Source organism: Salmo salar, unplaced genomic scaffold (assembly GCF_965601325.2).
Source record: "Salmo salar unplaced genomic scaffold, fSalSal1 ptg000136l, whole genome shotgun sequence".
In the NCBI taxonomy this organism is placed as follows: Eukaryota; Metazoa; Chordata; class Actinopteri; order Salmoniformes; family Salmonidae; genus Salmo; species Salmo salar.
In genome coordinates, this window is record NW_027675321.1 from 2055699 (window position 1) to 2075625 (window position 19927).

The window sequence follows — 19927 nt, forward strand, 5'->3', positions numbered from 1 at the left end:
CAGTCAAGAAGACAGGGATGTGAATGATCTAGCTACTGCCTGTCTTATTTATCGGTGGACCGTTTCTTCTTCTCTCAGTTCTGGTGTGCCGTGCGAACCCCGGAGGGACTCGTGACCCCACTACCTCCCCCAAAATACAGCCTCATCGGCACCCTCTCCAACTCGCCAGACTTTGCTGAGCACTTCCAGTGCCCCACTGGCTCCCTTATGAACTGGGGTCACCGCTGCGTGTCGTGGTAGGGCCTGGCAGACCCACTGGCTCCCTTATGAACTGGGGTCAACGCTGCGTGTCGTGGTAGGGCCTGGCAGACCCACTGGCTCCCTTATGAACTGGGGTCACCGCTGCATGTCGTGGTAGGGCCTGGCAGACCCACTGGCTCCCTTATGAACTGGGGTCACTGCTGCGTGTCGTGGTAGGGCCTGGCAGACCCACTGGAGGGCGCTGCCTGCCTGTGGAGGCTGCATGGAGAACCAAGAGGAGGAGGAGGAGGAGGAAGAGAACCTCCAACTAATCATCTAATGTATTTTTTCATCTAGTAATCTTTTCTTTGTACATGACGCTGGATTACTTGTGGTTTGTGGGTAGAGCAGGACAGATCCCAGGTGAGCAAGAGGGAATCGTGTGGAGAGAAACGTTGCTGTCTGTTGATGTGTGTGTAATTCCAGTGTTAGGGGATGGTATATTTCCTCATCGTCCAAACACCGTCACATCCCCCCACCCTACTCACCCGTGGGGCACAAAGGCACGTTTTATTTATTGTTTGCTGGACTTGGTAGGGGGCCGTCGCAGTCCTCACTGTGTACCCTGTTTACAATTCAATTCAGAACCTCTAATGACTGAGGGCTCTCACTGAAAGCACTGTAACCTCACAGGAAGTGCTCATCTGCCTCTGTGTCCTCGCAGGAAGTGCAAAAAACTTGGCTGTGACCTCACAAGTAGTGCAGAAACTTCACTGTGATTGAACATTGCAGGGTTTTTTTCTGGATCAAAACGGGGCTTAGGGTGGTGGGTGGGACAGGGGGGCGTGGTAGGGCGCGGCAATTGGCGCAGTCGGCACAGCTGAATTTTTAAAGGCTGCCATATTTGTGTTTTTTTTAATCGCCATTTTTAAGACAATTTCCATGCAAATTTGCATGAAGCCAAGATGCATTTTTGCAGTTTTAAAGTTAATTTCCTGCAATTCTATGTATTTTGCCATGGCAAGTGCTGTGTTATTTTGCTCAAACTTAAAAACAATATCAATACTGTTAAATTCATTATTTTTGGAATTTCACAAATATTATATTACTAAAACATACATGCTTGTAGGTCCATTGTCTTTTTTACATACTTTCTTATAAATAAAATTACAGTTTGGACTTAAGCGTCCCAAAAATAATTTTAGGCAGCCCCCCCAAGGGTTTCTGTGGCAGAAAAATCCCTGCGTTGTATAAGGCTTCATCTCAAATGTATATTTAGTTACAATTCTATTTCCTAAATGACTTACAGAGCCACATAAGTCATCCACAAGAGAGCACCACTGCTTCCGGTCTGCATTCCCTATATAGTAAACATATAGTACTATGTGGCTCTGGTAAATAGTAGTGACCTATGGGGTCTCAAAGGGTATCATTTGAGATGGAGCCATATAGACGAATCTCTCCTTTTCTTTCTCCGTTGCTTCACAGGAAGTTGTCGTGGAAATTCTAACCAGAAAGCAAGAGAGAGACAGTAGATTCCTCCAAACAACTAATTAAAAAAAAATACGATTTGCATAAAAGGGAGCTGGTTAATAATCGCACAACAGGTGCAACAGTCAAAAGCCCAACAAACAAGAGTTGGGTCTCAGCCTTTATAGGAAAATACAACCTCTTTTGTCTATGTGGGAGTTTAGCAGGTGTGTGAGATCATGGTGGGGGCAGAGCGTACAAACAAGTGATAATGCCAGTTTTCTTACTTCTTTCTGCTGATAGAATTGTCGCTGCTGCTCAAGCGAGCCTCTGTTCTCTTCATATCTCCACACAGCTGTACCCTTGAAAGATAGGGAAAGAACAGGATGGACCAAAAAACTGGTCACTCTCAGACGGCCCTTTTGTCTTTGGCCACGTGACTAAGTTACTCAGAAACAAGAGAGGGAAAACACTGGCTTCTTCTTACATGAGAGAAACAGACAGTGGAAATGTTGAGATTTAAGATTTAGATAAATGATGTGCATAATAGAGTTTGTAATTTTACCACTATATTCCACAGTTTTGAGACTAATCTCAACCTAATACAAAATTACAAGTAATCATGTGAGTAATAATTCATAATATAAGTCAATTATGCCATAATCTAAGCAAAACTTAAAGCATTGGGGGGGATTTTTCTTACACTTGTACATTATCTGTGTAAATGGCTTCTGTTGAGCCACTGAGTGTTTTACCTTCACATGGTGCAAAACAGGGAATCATTAAACAATGAAAACAGTTCTACAGAAGTACACTCTTCATCTCTACAAAAAGGACAATCATCACGCCGATGCATCAATCTCCTTCTTCTTAAGCAACGGGGGCAGCTATTATTAGCTGGACTCCCATCCTGAGCCATTGGCTTGAGCTGGAGCGGCTGTTATTTAACCTGTTAGGGCTAGGGGGCAGCATTTGCACGTCTGGATAAAAAAAATGTACCCGATTTTAATCTGGTTACTAATCCTACCCAGTAACTAGAATATGCATATACTTATTATATATGGATAGAAAACACTCGAAAGTTTCTAAAACTGTTTGAATGGTGTCTGTGAGTATAACAGAACTCATTTGGCAGGCAAAACCCTGAGACATTTTCTGACAGGAAGTGGATACCTGATGTGTTGTATTGACTTTAAACCTGTCCCATTGAAAAACACAGGGGCTGAGGAATATTTTGGCACTTCCTATTGCTTCCACTAGATGTCACCAGCCTTTACAAAGTGTTTTGAGTCTTCTGGAGGGAGATCTGACCGAACAAGAGCCATGGAACGATGATGTCCCATTAGACACCTGGCGCGCGAGTTCATGTTGGGTACCCTCGTTCCAATATGTTATAAAAGAGTATGCATTCGTCCACCTTGAATATTATTCATGTTCTGGTTAAAAAAGGCCCTAATGATTTATGCTATACAACGTTTGACATGTTTGAACGAACGTAAATATATTTTTTCCCCTCGTTCATGACGAGAAGTCCGGCTGGCTTAGATCATGTTACTGGGAAATCACACTTTGCAATAATCTGAGCACTGCGCCCAGAAAAATACGCGTTGCGATACAGACTAGACGTCATGTTGGGGAGATCTAAAATCGAAAATACTATGTAAATAATCCATTACCTTTGATTCTCTTCATCAGATGTCACTTCCAGGTATCACAGGTCCATAACGAATGTAGTTTTGTTCAAAAAAGCTCATCATTTATGTCCAAAAATCTCCGTCTCGTTAGCACATGATGTAAGCCAGCCGGACTTCTCGTCATGAACGAGGGGAAAAAATATATTTCCGTTCGTTCAAACATGTCAAACGTTGTATAGCATAAATCATTAGGGCCTTTTTTAACCAGAACATGAATAATATTCAAGGTGGACGAATGCATACTCTTTTATAACGTATTGGAACGAGGGTACCCAACATGAACTAGCGCGCCAGGTGTCTAATGGGACATCATCGTTCCATGGCTCTTGTTCGGTCAGATCTCCCTCCAGAAGACTCAAAACACTTTGTAAAGGCTGGTGACATCTAGTGGAAGCAATAGGAAGTGCCAAAATATTCCTAAACCCCTGTGTTTTTCAATGGGATAGGTTTAAAGTCAATACAACACATCAGGTATCCACTTCCTGTCAGAAAATGTCTCAGGGTTTTGCCTGCCAAATGAGTTCTGTTATACTCACAGACACCATTCAAACAGTTTTGGAAACTTTAGAGTGTTTTCTATCCATATATAATAAGTATATGCATATTCTAGTTACTGGGTAGGATTAGTAACCAGATTAAATCGGGTACATTTTTTTTATCCAGACGTGCAAATGCTGCCCCCTAGACCCAACAGGTTAAGTCCCACCGTGGGACTATGCTGGTGTTGTATTCTTCAGTTGTATTGTTGTCACTACTCCCAGGGCCCAGACAACAGCTAACAATGAAAAGACTGACCACGAAAGCAAAAGAAATGATGCGTAGAGTCCGGTCCTGGTCCTCCTATGGCCACTGGGGTCACATATGACGATTCATCGGCTGGTACATCTTCGTCTGGGTTGTGGAGCACTTTCCTGCAGTGGCTGGCGTGAACCCACGTCGACTGCTCTGCAACCATCAGGAGTACCTGGAATGGACCAGTCCAGTGCTGTTGGTGCCAAGTCTTTCTGCGGAGTTCCTTGTTGACCACTCAATCTCCTGGCTGCAATTTGTGGAGCTGTCCTCCTTTTGGTTCAGGCAAAGCCACTTTTATCCTGGGGAAAATAGACTTCAGAACATTGTTGAGTGCAGCACAGTAGCTTACCATTTGATCCTCGCAACCCGTCAGTGTCAACCTGTTCTGTGGGAACGGGGTGTTTAGGATTCTCATGGGTCTTCCTGTGAGTATTTCATGAGGTGCTAAACCAGGGGGTACGATGCGCACGTCCATGCATGTACATCCGAGCCAGAGGCATTACTGTTACCTATGACAATGTAACGCTTGATGTAGTGGGTGTAGAGTCAGGTGCAGGAAACAAGAGTGTTTGCAATAGTGCTTTAATAAATGCACCATCAAAGAGAGTATACACCAAAATTACAACAGGGTGTAATCAAAATACAATGACCCAAAACACGTTCCACTTACACAATACACAGTGCAAGAACGAAATAAGCCCGCACACAGAACAGGTGGGGAAACGGGCTTAAATACCCAACTAATCACTAATGGAACACAGGTGATACCAATAAAACCAACAGAAAAGGAAAAAAGGGATCGGTGGCAGCTAGTAGGCCGGTGATGACGACCGCCGAGCGCCACCCGAACAGGGAGAGGAGTCACCCTCGGCAGGGGTCGTGACAGTACCCCCCCCCGACGCGCGGCTCCCGCAGCGCGCCGACACCGGCCATGGGGATGACCCGGAGGGCGAGGCGCAGGGCGATCCGGGTGGAGGCGATGGAAATCCCACAACAGTGCTGGATCCAGTATGTCCCCCACCGGCACCCAGCACCTCTCCTCCGGACCGTACCCCTCCCAGTCCACGAGGTACTGCAGGCCCCTCACCCGGCGTCTTGAGTCCAGAATGGCACGTACTGTATATGCCGAGGACCCCTCGATGTCCAGAGGGGGCGAAGGGACCTCCGGCACCTCACCGTCTTGTAAGGGACCAGCTACCACCGGCCTGAGGAGAGACACATGAAACGAGGGGTTAATACGATAATAAGAAGGGAGTTGTAATCTGTAACACACCTCGTTTATCCTCCTCAGGACTTTGAAGGGCCCTACACGCTGCGGACCCAGCTTCCGGTATGTCAGGCGAAGGGGCAGGTTTCGGGTCGAGAGCCAGACCCTGTCCCCTGGTTGGAATACGGAGGCCTCACTGCGGTGGCGGTCAGCGCTCCTCTTCTGTCGTCCTCCTGCTTGTTTAAGGGCCTCCTGGACAGCCCTCCAGGTCTCCTTGGAGCGCTGCACCCAATCCTCCACCGCAGGAGCTTCGGTCTGGCTCTGATGCCACGGTGCCAGGACCGGCTGGTAGCCTAACACACACTGAAATGGTGACATGTTAGTGGATGAGTGGCGGAGTGAGTTTTGGGCCAGTTCGGCCAAAGGTATGTACCTGGACCACTCCCCTGGCCGGTCCTGGCAGTACGACCACAGAAACCTACCCACCTCCTGGTTCACTCTCTCCACCTGCCCATTGCTCTTGGGGTGATAACCAGTGGTCAAGCTGACCGAGACCCCCAGGCGATCCATAAACGCCCTCCATACACGAGACGTGAACTGGGGACCTCGATCAGAAATGATGTCCACCCGTGCCGGAAGACATGGGTGAATAGAGCTTCCGCAGTCTGTAGGGCCGTAGGGAGACCGGGCAACGGGAGGAGACGGCAGGACTTAGAGAACTGATCCACAACTACCAGAACCGTGGTTTTCCCCTGAGACGGGGGAAGATCGGTGAGAAAGTCCACCGACAGGTGAGACCACGGCCTTTGCGGAACGGGGAGGGGTTATAACTTCCCTCTAGGAAGGTGCCTAGGAGCCTTACTCTGGGCGCACACCGAACAGGAAGAGACATAAAACCTCACGTCCTTAGCCAAGGTGGGCCACCAGTACCTCCCCCTAAGGCCTAGCACTGTCCTCGCCACCCCAGGATGACCCGACAAGGGTAACATATGAGCCCATCGAATCAATTGATCACGGACACCAAGCGGAACGTACTTACGGCCTGCTGGACAGTTAAAAGGCGCAGGCTCCAACTGTAGCGCCCGCTCGATGTCCGCGTCCACCTCCCATACCACCGGTGCGACCAGCTTAGAGGCTGGAAGGATGGGAGTAGGATCGATGGGCCGATCCTCAGTGTCATAAAGACGGGACAGCGCGTCGGCCTTAGTGTTCATGGAACCTGGTCTATACGAAATAGTGAACTGGAACCGGGTGAAGAACATGGCCCACCGTGCCTGACGCGGGTTCAGTCTCCTAGCTGCCCGGATATGCTCCAGGTTCCGGTGGTCAGTCCAGATGAGAAAAGGGTGTCTAGCCCCCTCAAGCCAGTGTCTCCACACGGTCAGAGCCCTGACCACAGCCAACAGCTCCCGGTCCCCCACATCATAGTTGCGCTCCGCCGGACTGAGCTTCCTAGAAAAGAAAGCACAGGGGCGGAGTTTCGGTGGCGTACCCGAGCGCTGAGATAGCACGGCACCCACCCCAGCCTCAGACGCGTCCACCTCCACTATGAATGGTAAGGAAGGGTCCGGGTGCGCCAACACAGGCGCATCAGTGAACAGTGCCTTCAACTGGGTGAAAGCCCTGTCCGCCTCTGTCGACCATCATAAACGCACCGTCCCCCCCTTTCAGCAGTGAGGTAATGGGAGCCGCCACTTGGCCAAAACCCCGGATGAACCTCCGGTAGTAATTGGCAAAACCCAAAAACCGCTGCACTTTCTTCACCGTGGCTGGAGTCGGCCAATTACGCACGGCCTTAACGCGGTCACACTCCATCACCACCCCCGAGGTGGAAATGCGATAACCCAGGAAGGAGACGGCTCGTTTGGAGAACTCACACTTCTCAGCCTTGACGTATAGGTCATGCTCCAGCAATCTCCCAAGCACCCTACGCACCAGGGACACATGCTCGGCGCGGGTGGCGGAGTAAATCAGGATATCGTCGATATACACTATCACGCCCTGCCCATGCAGGTCCCTGAGAATCTCGTCCACAAAGGATTGAAAGACGGCTGGAGCATTCTTCAACCCATACGGCATGACGAGGTACTCATAGTGGCCCGATGTGGTACTAAATGCGGTTTTCCACTCGTCTCCCCCCGAATACGCACCAGATTATACGCGCTCCTGAGATCCAGTTTCGTGAAAAAACGCGCTCCGTGAAATGATTCCACCGCCGTAGCGATGAGAGGTAGCGGGTAACTGAACCGCACTGTAATGGAATTGAGACCTCTATAATCAATGCACGGACGCAGACCTCCCCCCTTTTTCTTCACGAAAAAGAAACTCGAGGAGACGGGTGAAATGGAGGGCCGAATGAACCCCTGTCTCAGAGATTCCGTGACATATGTCTCCATAGCTAACGTCTCCTCCTGGGACAATGGGTACACGTGACTCTTGGGAAGTGCAGCGTTTATCTGGAGGTTTATTGCACAATCCCCCTGTCGATGAGGTGGTAATTTAGTCGCCTTCTTCTTACAGAAAGTGATCGCCAAATCGGCATATTCAGGGGGATAGCGCACGGTGGACACCTGGTCTGGACTCTCCAATGACGTGGCACCTATGGAAACTCCTAGACACTTCCCTGAACACTCCTCTGACCACCCCTGTAGAATCCCCTGTTTCCACGAAATCTGGGGATTGTGATCAGCCAGCCAGGGGACCCCCAGCACCACCGGAAACACAGGTGAATCAATAAGGAAAAAACGAATCCGTTCCTTATGATTCCCCTGCGTCCCCATGTCCAGTGGAACCGTAGACTCCCTGACTAGCCCTGACCCTAATGGTCGGCTATCTAGGGAGTGCACGGGGAAGGGAGAATCTATCGGCACTCGCGGAATGCCCAGCTTAATGGCAAGTCCGCGATCCATAAAGTTCCCAGCTGCGCCTGAATCGACTAGCGCTGGGAAGAGGGAAAAAAAATCAGAAAACAAATTAGGTAAGAACACGTGACCAACAGGGGGATCTGGGTGAATTTGGTGCTGACTCACCTGGGGTGACCGAGAAGTGTTCTGCCTGCCCTATCGACTCCCAGACTGGCTCCTCCAGCACCGGTCGGCCGTGTGTCCTCTCCAACCACAGCTGGTGCAGGAGGAGCCACCTCCTTCGGTGCCCCTTGGCACAGCCCCCCCCCCCCCACCTCCATCGGAGTAGGGGCGGGGGTGCACGGGGGTGGAACGGACAGGACCCTTTCCGAACGCCCGCAGGCAGCCAGCAGATTGTCCAGACGGATGGACATATCGATAAGCTCATCCAGGGACAGAGCGGTGTCTTGACAGGCTAGCTCCCTGCGGACGTCCGCCCAGAGACTGCACCGGTAATGGTCTATAAGGGCCCTGTCGTTCCACCCCGCCCCAGCAGCCAAGGTCCTGAACTCCAGCGCGAAGTCCTGCGCGCTCCTCGTCTCCTGCCTGAGGTGGAACAGCCGCTCACCTGCCGCTCTTCCTTCCGGAGGGTGGTCGAACACGGCCCGAAAGCGGCGGGTGAACTCTGGGTAGTGGTCCCTCGCCGAGTCTGGACCATTCCTGACAGCATTTGCCCACTCCAGAGCTCGGCCCGTCAGGCAGGAAACGAGGGCACTCACGCTCTCCTCTCCCGAGGGAACAGGTCTAACGGTGGCCAGGTACAGCTCAAGCTGGAGCAGAAATCCCTGGCACCCAGCCGCCGCTCCATCATACTCCCTCGGGAGTGCCAGATGAAGCGCGCCAGAGCCAGACGCAGTGGGAGGCGGAGGTGGCTGCGTCGGAGGAGCCATCATCTGGTCCATCGCGGATCCGATTCGGTGGATGACAGTAGTGTGGTGGAGCACGCGTTCCTCCATCGAGGGAAGGGGGTTGGCCGCTGCTCCTGCTGACTCCATAGTCGTGGTGCGGGATTCTGTAAGACGTGGGTGTTTGCTGACGAGGAATCAAGTGCAGGAAGCAGCGATTCAGGGTATTGGCTTTAATAGGCACAATGGCTAAACGACAAGCCAACCCAAACAGCGCACGGAGCGCACTACCAAACAAAGTGCCCCAAACACAAGGGACAAAACACAGCTTGCGCAAAACACATGCAACACTGAAAATGTACAACAAACAGCGTGTCACCACACACAGCATACAATGAAATTAACGCAATCCCGCACAAAGAAAAGGCGGACCAGCTAATAAAAATAGCCCCGCTAATCACCCCCACATCAGTACTGACCCAGAGACACGGGGGAAAAAAAATAGTCCTATTACTTACTATTCCTCCCGATTAGCCTCTATGGGCTAGGCGGGACGAATTCGTCCCACCTACGTAACAGCCACTTGAAGCCTGTGGCGCGATTTTCAAAACCTTAAAAATCCTATTACTTCAATTTCTCAAACATATGACTATTTTACAGCTATTTAAAGACAAGACTCTCGTTAATCTAACCACACTGTCCGATTTCAAAAAGGCTTTACAACGAAAGCAAAACATTAGATTGTCAGCAGAGTACCAAGCCAGAAATAATCAGACACCCATTTTTCAAGCTAGCATATAATGTCACCAAAACCCAGAAGACAGCTAAATGCAGCACTCACCTTTGATGATCTTCATCAGATGACAACCCTAGGACATTATGTTATACAAAACATGCATGTATTGTTCAATCAAGTTTATATTTATATCAAAAACCAGCTTTTTACATTAGCATGTGACGTTCAGAACTAGCATACCCCCCGCAAACTTCCGGGGAATTCGCTAACATTTTACTAAATTACTCACGATAAACGTTCACAAAAAGCATAACAATTATTTTAAGAATTATAGATACAGACCTCCTCTATGCACTCGATATGTCCGATTTTAAAATAGCTTTTTGGTGAAAGCACATTTTGCAATATTCTAAGTACATAGCCCAGGCATCACGGGCTAGCTATTTAGACACCCGGCAAGTTTAGCACTCACCATAATCATATTTACTATTATAAAAGTTTGTTTACCTTTTGTTGTCTTCGTCAGAATGCACTCCCAGGACTGCTACTTCAATAACAAATGTTGGTTTGGTCCAAAATAATCCATCGTTATATCTGAATAGCGGCGTTTTGTTCGTGCGTTCCAGACACTATCCGAAATGGTAAAGAAGGGTCGTGCGCATGGCGCAATTCGTGACAAAAAAATTCTAAATATTCCATTACCGTACTTCGAAGCATGTCAACCGCTGTTTAAAATCAATTTTTACGACATGTTTCTCGTAGAAAAGCGATAATATTCCGACAGGGAATCTCCTTTTTGGCAAACAGAGGAAAAAATCACAAAGGCGGGGGCGGTCGGGTCACGCGCATAAGCCCAGAGTCCCTTGATCGGCCACTTGAGAAAGGCGATAATGTGTTTCAGCCTGGGGCTGGGATGACGACATTCTGTTTTTTCCCGGGCTCTGAGCGCCTATGGAAGACGTGGGAAGTGTCACGTTAGAGCAGAGATCCTTAGTAAAAGATAGAGATGGAAAAGAAGTTCAAGAAATGGTCAGACAGGCCACTTCCTGTAAAGGAATCTCTCAGGTTTTGACCTGCCATTTGAGTTCTGTTATACTCACAGACACCATTCAAACAGTTTTAGAAACTTTAGGGTGTTTTCTATCCATATGTAATAAGTATATGCATATTCTAGATACTGGGTAGGAGTGGTAACCAGATTAAATCGGGTATGTTTTTTATCCAGCCGTGTCAATACTGCCCCCTAGCCCTAACAGGTTAGATGAAGTAGCCCAAGCCATGCCACTATGTTTGCAGTCTGTGGTGGCAGCAGCTCAGGCAGTTGAGGACTCGGCATCTGTTGTGCTCTATCATGATTTGACTTTAACCTCTTACATCTAGACGTTCCGCTAGCGGAACACCTGCTCCAATATCCAATGATAGGCGTGGCGCGAATTACAAATTCCTCAAAAATACAAAAACTTCAATTTTTCAAACATATGACTATTTCACAGCATTTTAATGACAAGTCTCTGTTTTATCTAACCACACTGTCCGATTTCAAAAAGGCTTTACAGCGAAAGCAAAACATTAGATTATGTCAGCAGAGTACCAAGCCAGAAATAATCAGACACCCATTTTTCAAGCTAGCATATAATGTCACAAAATCCCAGAAGACAGCTAAATGCAGCACTAACCCTTGATGATCTTCATCAGATGACACACCTAGGACATTATGTTATACAATACATGCATCTTTTGGTCAATCAAGTTCATATTTATATCAAAAAACAGCTTTTGACATTAGCATGTGACGTTCAGAACTAGCATACCCCCCGCAAACTTCCGGGGAATTTGCTAACAATTTACTAAATTACTCACGATAAACGTTCACAAAAAGCATAACAATTATTTTAAGAATTATACATACAGAACTCCTCTATGCACTCGATATGTCCGATTTTAAAATAGCTTTTTGGTGAAAGCACATTTTGCAATATTCTAAGTACATAGCCCAGCCATCACGGGCTAGCTATTTAGACACCCGGCAAGTTTAGCACTCACCAATATCAGATGTACTATTATAAAAGTTTGATTACCTTTTGTTGTCTTCGTCAGAATGCACTCCCAGGACTGCTACTTCAATAACAAATGTTGGTTTGGTCCAAAATAATCCATCGTTATATCCGAATAGCGGCGTTTTGTTCGTGCGTCCCAGACACTATCCGAAATGGTAAATCAGGGTCGCGAGCATGGCGCAATTCGTGACAAAAAAAATCTAAATATTCCATTACTGTACTTCGAAGCATGTCAACCGCTGTTTAAAATCCATTTTTATGCCATTTTTCTCGTAAAAAAGCGATAATATTCCGACCGGGAATGTCCATTTAGCTAAACAGAGGAAAGAAAACAAAGCTTTCGGTCGACGCGGGCACGAGCCTGAGTCTCACAGTACTGTAACCAGCCACTACCCAAACGCGCTACTTTTTTTCAGCCAGAGCCTGCAAAGCCACGATTAAGCATTTTGCCGCCTTCTGAGAGCCTGTCACGGGACAGCTAAGATCCTTACTCTTCCATAAACAGAGACAAGAAGAACGACACCTTGTCAGACAGGCCACTTACTGCATGAAATCTTCTCAGGTTTTTGCCTGCCATATGAGTTCTGTTATACTCACAGACACCATTCAAACAGTTTTAGAAATTTTAGGGTGTTTTCTATCAAAAGCCAATAATTATATGCATATTCTAGTTACTGGGCAGGAGTAGTAACCAGATTAAATCGGGTACGTTTTTTATCCAGCCGTGAAAATACTGCCCCCTAGCCATAACAGGTTAAAAGTTCCTCATGCCGTATCCATACTGTTGTTAGAGCATTAGATGGCTTACATGTCACCAGCTAGACATTTGTCTCGTATGATAATTCTTTTGAACATGCCTAATTTGACAATAGGATGTTGTACTACTCTGAACCCCTCAACATTAGTTCCTATTGCAACAGATGGCAGCCCACATGATTGTGTAACAGAAACTGAGAAAGTTGTCCTACCAAGACCCGATTTGACTTATGTAGCTTTACCTGATGGGGAACTGACTATGTTTGTAGATGGATCATCAAGAAAGAACCATGATGGCACTAATGCGACAGGATATGCTATAGTTACAGACACAGAGGTCTTGGAAGCAGAGCCGTTACCGAGAAACTATTCAGCACAATAAGCAGAAATAGTAGCACTTACCCGTGCGTGTCAGTTAGGGACAGGAAAACGTATTACTATTTACACAGACAGTGCCTATGCATTTAACACAGTACACATATTTGCAGCCCAATGGAGAAACAGGGGAATGGTAACCACTTCTGGGAAACCTATTACACACGCTCAGTTGATTTTGAATCTATTAGATGCTGTACTTTTGCCAGAAAAGTTAGCTATTTGTAAATGTGAGGCCCACATTAGAGGGACAGATAGTGTCAGTAACAACAACAGAAAAGCAGATGCGGAAACGAAAAAGGCCGGTCTTAAACCGCAGCCGTCGACACAGCAGTTCTTAAAATTGGAAGTAAACATAGACAAAGCTATATTAAAATTGTCAGTCTAGAGCACCAGTGAAAGGGATTTCAAAATGGGAGAAGTTAGGAGCAATTTATATAAGGACGGTATTTGGTATCATGATAAGTTACCAATACTACCTAAGTCATTGTTTAGAGATGCGGCAAGATTGACTCAAGGGCAGAGCCATGTGTCAACAGGGGGGATAGTAGAGCAGGTTCGGAAACACTTTGTGGCCTATTGGAAAACGAACTACTTAAAAAAACATTTTTTATAATAGATAAGTATATTAAATGGGAAGAAGTGGTCCCAACTTACTGGGTGGACATGATTAGGGTAGTTGGTTTACTAGGATCTATCTCTTTAAATAATGGATTACATTTTAGCTGATCAGGTAAACCATATAGAATGCCAGAGTTAAATGTATCTCCATACTCTTCATGATCACCACAGATGTCATATATCCCTGTCCTGTTGGCTTAGAATATATCCTATATACTTAACCTCTTGACGTTACCCTAAGATAGGGGGCGCCACAGCGCATTTTGGAAAAAATTCGTGCCCATTTTCAACGGCCTACTAATCAGACTCAGAAGCTAGGATATGCATATAATTAATACATGTGGATAGAAAACACCCTAAAGTTTCTAAATCTGTTTGAATGGTGTCTGTGAGTATAACAGAACTCATATGGCAGTCAAAACCCCGAGACCGATTGAACCAGGAAGTGGAATTCTGAATTGTGGACTCAACTTCACGTCGTCGCCTATTATTCACACTGTGAGATATCGTTTATTGAGCACTTCCTATTGCTTCCACAAGATGTTGCCAGTCTTTACAAAGTGTTTTGAGCCTTCTACTGTCGAAACTCAGTGAATGAGACGCGTTGGAAATTGGTTACAGGGGGAGGGCCATCACCATTATGACGCCGGCGGCCCTGTCTACCCCCACCTTTGGAAACGTTTTGAAACACGATGAAATCATCCCCCTCGAATCTTATTGGCTCTCTTGTTGAAACAGGCCCTGCAGATTTATGTTATACAACGTTTGACATGTTTGAACGAACCTAAATGTGAAAAAAAAGGATTATTTCGAAACTGCTGTGGCACGCACGGCAGAGTAGTTGGATACACCCTTCGGACGCGCTAACAACAGCAAGCTAATGGAACATAAAGGATGGACTTTTTCGACCGAAAATACATCTGTTGTGGACCTGGGATCCCTGGAAGTGCTTTCTGATGAAGACAACTAAAGGTAAGGGATTATTGACAATATTATACAACATTAGATGTGATATGCGATTGTTCCAAGATGGCGCCGAGCTGTATTTACTAGCTCATTTTCTGAGTATCGCATCCCCTTTTATCGCTAAGTGTGATTACCCAGTAAAGTTATTTTTAAATCTGGTATGACAGGTGCTTTCAAGAGATATTCATCTATAAATCTTAGAATGACAATATTACATTTTAACCTCTCTGGGCTAGGCGGGACGAATTCGTCCCACCTACGTAACAGCCAGTTGAATCCTGTGGCATGATTTTCAAAACCTTTGAAATGCTATTACTTCAATTTCTCAAACATATGACTATTTTACAGCTATTTAAAGACAAGACTCTTGTTAATCTAACCACACTGTCCGATTTCAAAAAGGCTTTACAACGAAAGCAAAACATTAGATTATGTCAGCAGAGTACCAAGCCAGAAATAATCAGACACCCATTTTTCAAGCTAGCATATAATGTCACAAAAACCCAGAAGACAGCTAAATGCAGCACTAACCCTTGATGATCTTCATCAGATGACACACCTAGGACATTATGTTATACAATACATGCATCTTTTGGTCAATCAAGTTCATATTTATATCAAAAAACAGCTTTTTACATTAGCATGTGACGTTCAGAACTAGCATACCCCCCGCAAACTTCCGGGGAATTTGCTAACAATTTACTAAATTACTCACGATAAACGTTCACAAAAAGCATAACAATTATTTTAAGAATTATAGATACAGAACTCCTCTATGCACTCGATATGTCCGATTTTAAAATAGCTTTTTGGTGAAAGCACATTTTGCAATATTCTAAGTACATAGCCCAGCCATCACGGGCTAGCTATTTAGACACCCGGCAAGTTTAGCACTCACCAATATCAGATGTACTATTATAAAAGTTTGATTACCTTTTGTTGTCTTCGTCAGAATGCACTCCCAGGACTGCTACTTCAATAACAAATGTTGGTTTGGTCCAAAATAATCCATCGTTATATCCGAATAGCGGCGGTTTGTTCGTGCGTCCCAGACACTATCCGAAATGGTAAATCAGGGTCGCGAGCATGGCGCAATTCGTGACAAAAAAAATCTAAATATTCCATTACCGTACTTCGAAGCATGTCAACCGCTGTTTAAAATCCATTTTTATGCCATTTTTCTCGTAAAAAAGCGATAATATTCAGACCGGGAATGTCCATTTAGCTAAACAGAGGAAAGAAAACAAAGCTTTCAGTCGACGCGGGCACGAGCCTGAGTCTCACAGTACTGTAACCAGCCACTACCCAAACGCGCTACTTTTTTTCAGCCAGAGCCTGCAAAGCCACGATTAAGCATTTTGCTGCCTTCTGAGAGCCTGTCACGGGACAGCTAAGATCCTCACTCTTCCATAAACAGAGACAAGAAGAACGACACCTTGTCAGACAGGCCACTTACTGCATGAAATCTTCTCAGGTTTTTGCCTGCCATATGAGTTCTGTTATACTCACAGACACCATTCAAACAGTTTTAGAAACTTTAGGGTGTTTTCTATCAAAAGCCAATAATTATATGCATATTCTAGTTACTGGGCAGGAGTAGTAACCAGATTAAATCGGGTACGTTTTTTATCCAGCCGTGAAAATACTGCCCCCTAGCCATAACAGGTTAAAAGTTCCTCATGCCGTATCCATACTGTTGTTAGAGCATTAGATGGCTTACATGTCACCAGCTAGACATTTGTCTCGTATGATAATTCTTTTGAACATGCCTAATTTGACAATAGGATGTTGTACTACTCTGAACCCCTCAACATTAGTTCCTATTGCAACAGATGGCAGCCCACATGATTGTGTAACAGAAACTGAGAAAGTTGTCCTACCAAGACCCGATTTGACTTATGTAGCTTTACCTGATGGGGAACTGACTATGTTTGTAGATGGATCATCAAGAAAGAACCTTGATGGCACTAATGCGACAGGATATGCTATAGTTACAGACACAGAGGTCTTGGAAGCAGAGCCGTTACCGAGAAACTATTCAGCACAATAAGCAGAAATAGTAGCACTTACCCGTGCGTGTCAGTTAGGGACAGGAAAACGTATTACTATTTACACAGACAGTGCCTATGCATTTAACACAGTACACATATTTGCAGCCCAATGGAGAAACAGGGGAATGGTAACCACTTCTGGGAAACCTATTACACACGCTCAGTTGATTTTGAATCTATTAGATGCTGTACTTTTGCCAGAAAAGTTAGCTATTTGTAAATGTGAGGCCCACATTAGAGGGACAGATAGTGTCAGTAACAACAACAGAAAAGCAGATGCGGAAACGAAAAAGGCCGGTCTTAAACCGCAGCCGTCGACACAGCAGTTCTTAAAATTGGAAGTAAACATAGACAAAGCTATATTAAAATTGTCAGTCTAGAGCACCAGTGAAAGGGATTTCAAAATGGGAGAAGTTAGGAGCAATTTATATAAGGACGGTATTTGGTATCATGATAAGTTACCAATACTACCTAAGTCATTGTTTAGAGATGCGGCAAGATTGACTCAAGGGCAGAGCCATGTGTCAACAGGGGGGATAGTAGAGCAGGTTCGGAAACACTTTGTGGCCTATTGGAAAACGAACTACTTAAAAAAACATTTTTTATAATAGATAAGTATATTAAATGGGAAGAAGTGGTCCCAACTTACTGGGTGGACACGATTAGGGTAGTTGGTTTACTAGGATCTATCTCTTTAAATAATGGATTACATTTTAGCTGATCAGGTAAACCATATAGAATGCCAGAGTTAAATGTATCTCCATACTCTTCATGATCACCACAGATGTCATATATCCCTGTCCTGTTGGCTTAGAATATATCCTATATACTTAACCTCTTGACGTTACCCTAAGATAGGGGGCGCCACAGCGCATTTTGGAAAAAATTCGTGGCCATTTCAACGGCCTACTAATCAGACTCAGAAGCTAGGATATGCATATAATTAATACATGTGGATAGAAAACACCCTAAAGTTTCTAAAACTGTTTGAATGGTGTCTGTGAGTATAACAGAACTCATATGGCAGTCAAAACCCCGAGACCGATTGAACCAGGAAGTGGAATTGTGAATTGTGGACTCAACTTCACGTCGTCGCCTATTATTCACACCGTGAGATATCGTTTATTGAGCACTTCCTATTGCTTCCACAAGATGTTGCCAGTCTTTACAAAGTGTTTTGAGCCTTCTACTGTCGAAACTCAGTGAATGAGACGCGTTGGAAATTGGTTACAGGGGGAGGGCCATCACCATTATGACGCCGGCGGCCCTGTCTACCCCCACCTTTGGAAACGTTTTGAAACACGATGAAATCATCCCCCTCGAATCTTATTGGCTCTCTTGTTGAAACAGGCCCTGCAGATTTATGTTATACAACGTTTGACATGTTTGAACGAACCTAAATGTGAAAAAAAAGGATTATTTCGAAACTGCTGTGGCACGCACGGCAGAGTAGTTGGATACACCCTTCGGACGCGCTAACAACAGCAAGCTAATGGAACATAAAGGATGGACTTTTTCGACCGAAAATACATCTGTTGTGGACCTGGGATCCCTGGAAGTGCTTTCTGATGAAGACAACTAAAGGTAAGGGATTATTGACAATATTATACAACATTAGATGTGATATGCGATTGTTCCAAGATGGCGCCGAGCTGTATTTACTAGCTCATTTTCTGAGTATCGCATCCCCTTTTATCGCTAAGTGTGATTACCCAGTAAAGTTATTTTTAAATCTGGTATGACAGGTGCTTTCAAGAGATATTCATCTATAAATCTTAGAATGACAATATTACATTTTAACCTCTCTGGGCTAGGCGGGACGAATTCGTCCCACCTACGTAACAGCCAGTTGAATCCTGTGGCGTGATTTTCAAAACCTTTGAAATGCTATTACTTCAATTTCTCAAACATATGACTATTTTACAGCTATTTAAAGACAAGACTCTTGTTAATCTAACCACACTGTCCGATTTCAAAAAGGCTTTACAACGAAAGCAAAACATTAGATTATGTCAGCAGAGTACCAAGCCAGAAATAATCAGACACCCATTTTTCAAGCTAGCATATAATGTCACAAAAACCCAGAAGACAGCTAAATGCAGCACCAACCTTTGATGATCTTCATCAGATGACAACCCTAGGACATTATGTTATACAATACATGCATGTTTTGTTCAATCAAGTTCATATTTATATCAAAAACCAGCTTTTTACATTAGCATGTGACGTTCAGAACTAGCAAACTTCCGGGGAATTCGCTAACATTTTACTAAATTACTCACGATAAACGTTCACAAAAAGCATAACAATTATTTTAAGAATTATAGATACAGAACTCCTCTATGCACTCGATATGTCCGATTTTAAAATAGCTTTTTGGTGAAAGCACATTTTGCAATATTCTAAGTACATAGCCCAGGCATCACAGGCTAGCTATTTAGACACCCGGCAAGTTTAGCACTCACCATAATCAGATTTACTATTATAAAAGTTTGATTACCTTTTGTTGTCTTCATCAGAATGCACTCCCAGGACTGCTACTTCAATAACAAATGTTGGTTTGGTCCAAAATAATCCATCGTTATATCCGAATAGCGGCGTTTTGTTCGTGCGTCCCAGACACTATCTGAAATGGTAAATCAGGGTCGTGCGCATGGCGCAATTCGTGACAAAAAAAATCTAAATATTCCATTACCGTACTTCGAAGCATGTCAACCGCTGTTTAAAATCCATTTTTATGCCATTTTTCTCGTAAAAAAAGCGATAATATTCCGACCGGGAATGTCCATTTAGCTAAACAGAGGAATGAAAACAAACCTTACGGTCACGCGGGCACGAGCCTGAGTCTCACAGTACTGTAACCAGCCACTACCCAAACGCGCTACTTTTTTTCAGCCAGAGTCTGCAAAGCCACAATTCTGCGTTTTGCCGCCTTCTGAGAGCCTATGGCAGCCGTAGGAAGTGTCACGGGACAGCTAAGATCCTCACTCTTCAATAAACAGAGACAAGAAGAACGACACCTTGTCAGACAGGCCACTTCCTGCATGAAACCATCTCAGATTTTTGCCTGCCAAATGAGTTCTGTTATACTCACAGACACCATTCAAACAGTTTTAGAAACTTTAGGGTGTTTTCTATCCATATCTAATAAGTATATGCATATTCTAGTTACTGGGTAGGAGTAGTAACCAGATTAAATCGGGTACGTTTTTTATCCGGCGGTGTAAATACTGCCCCTTAGCCCTAAGAGGTTAACCTGTTAACCCTGAGACAT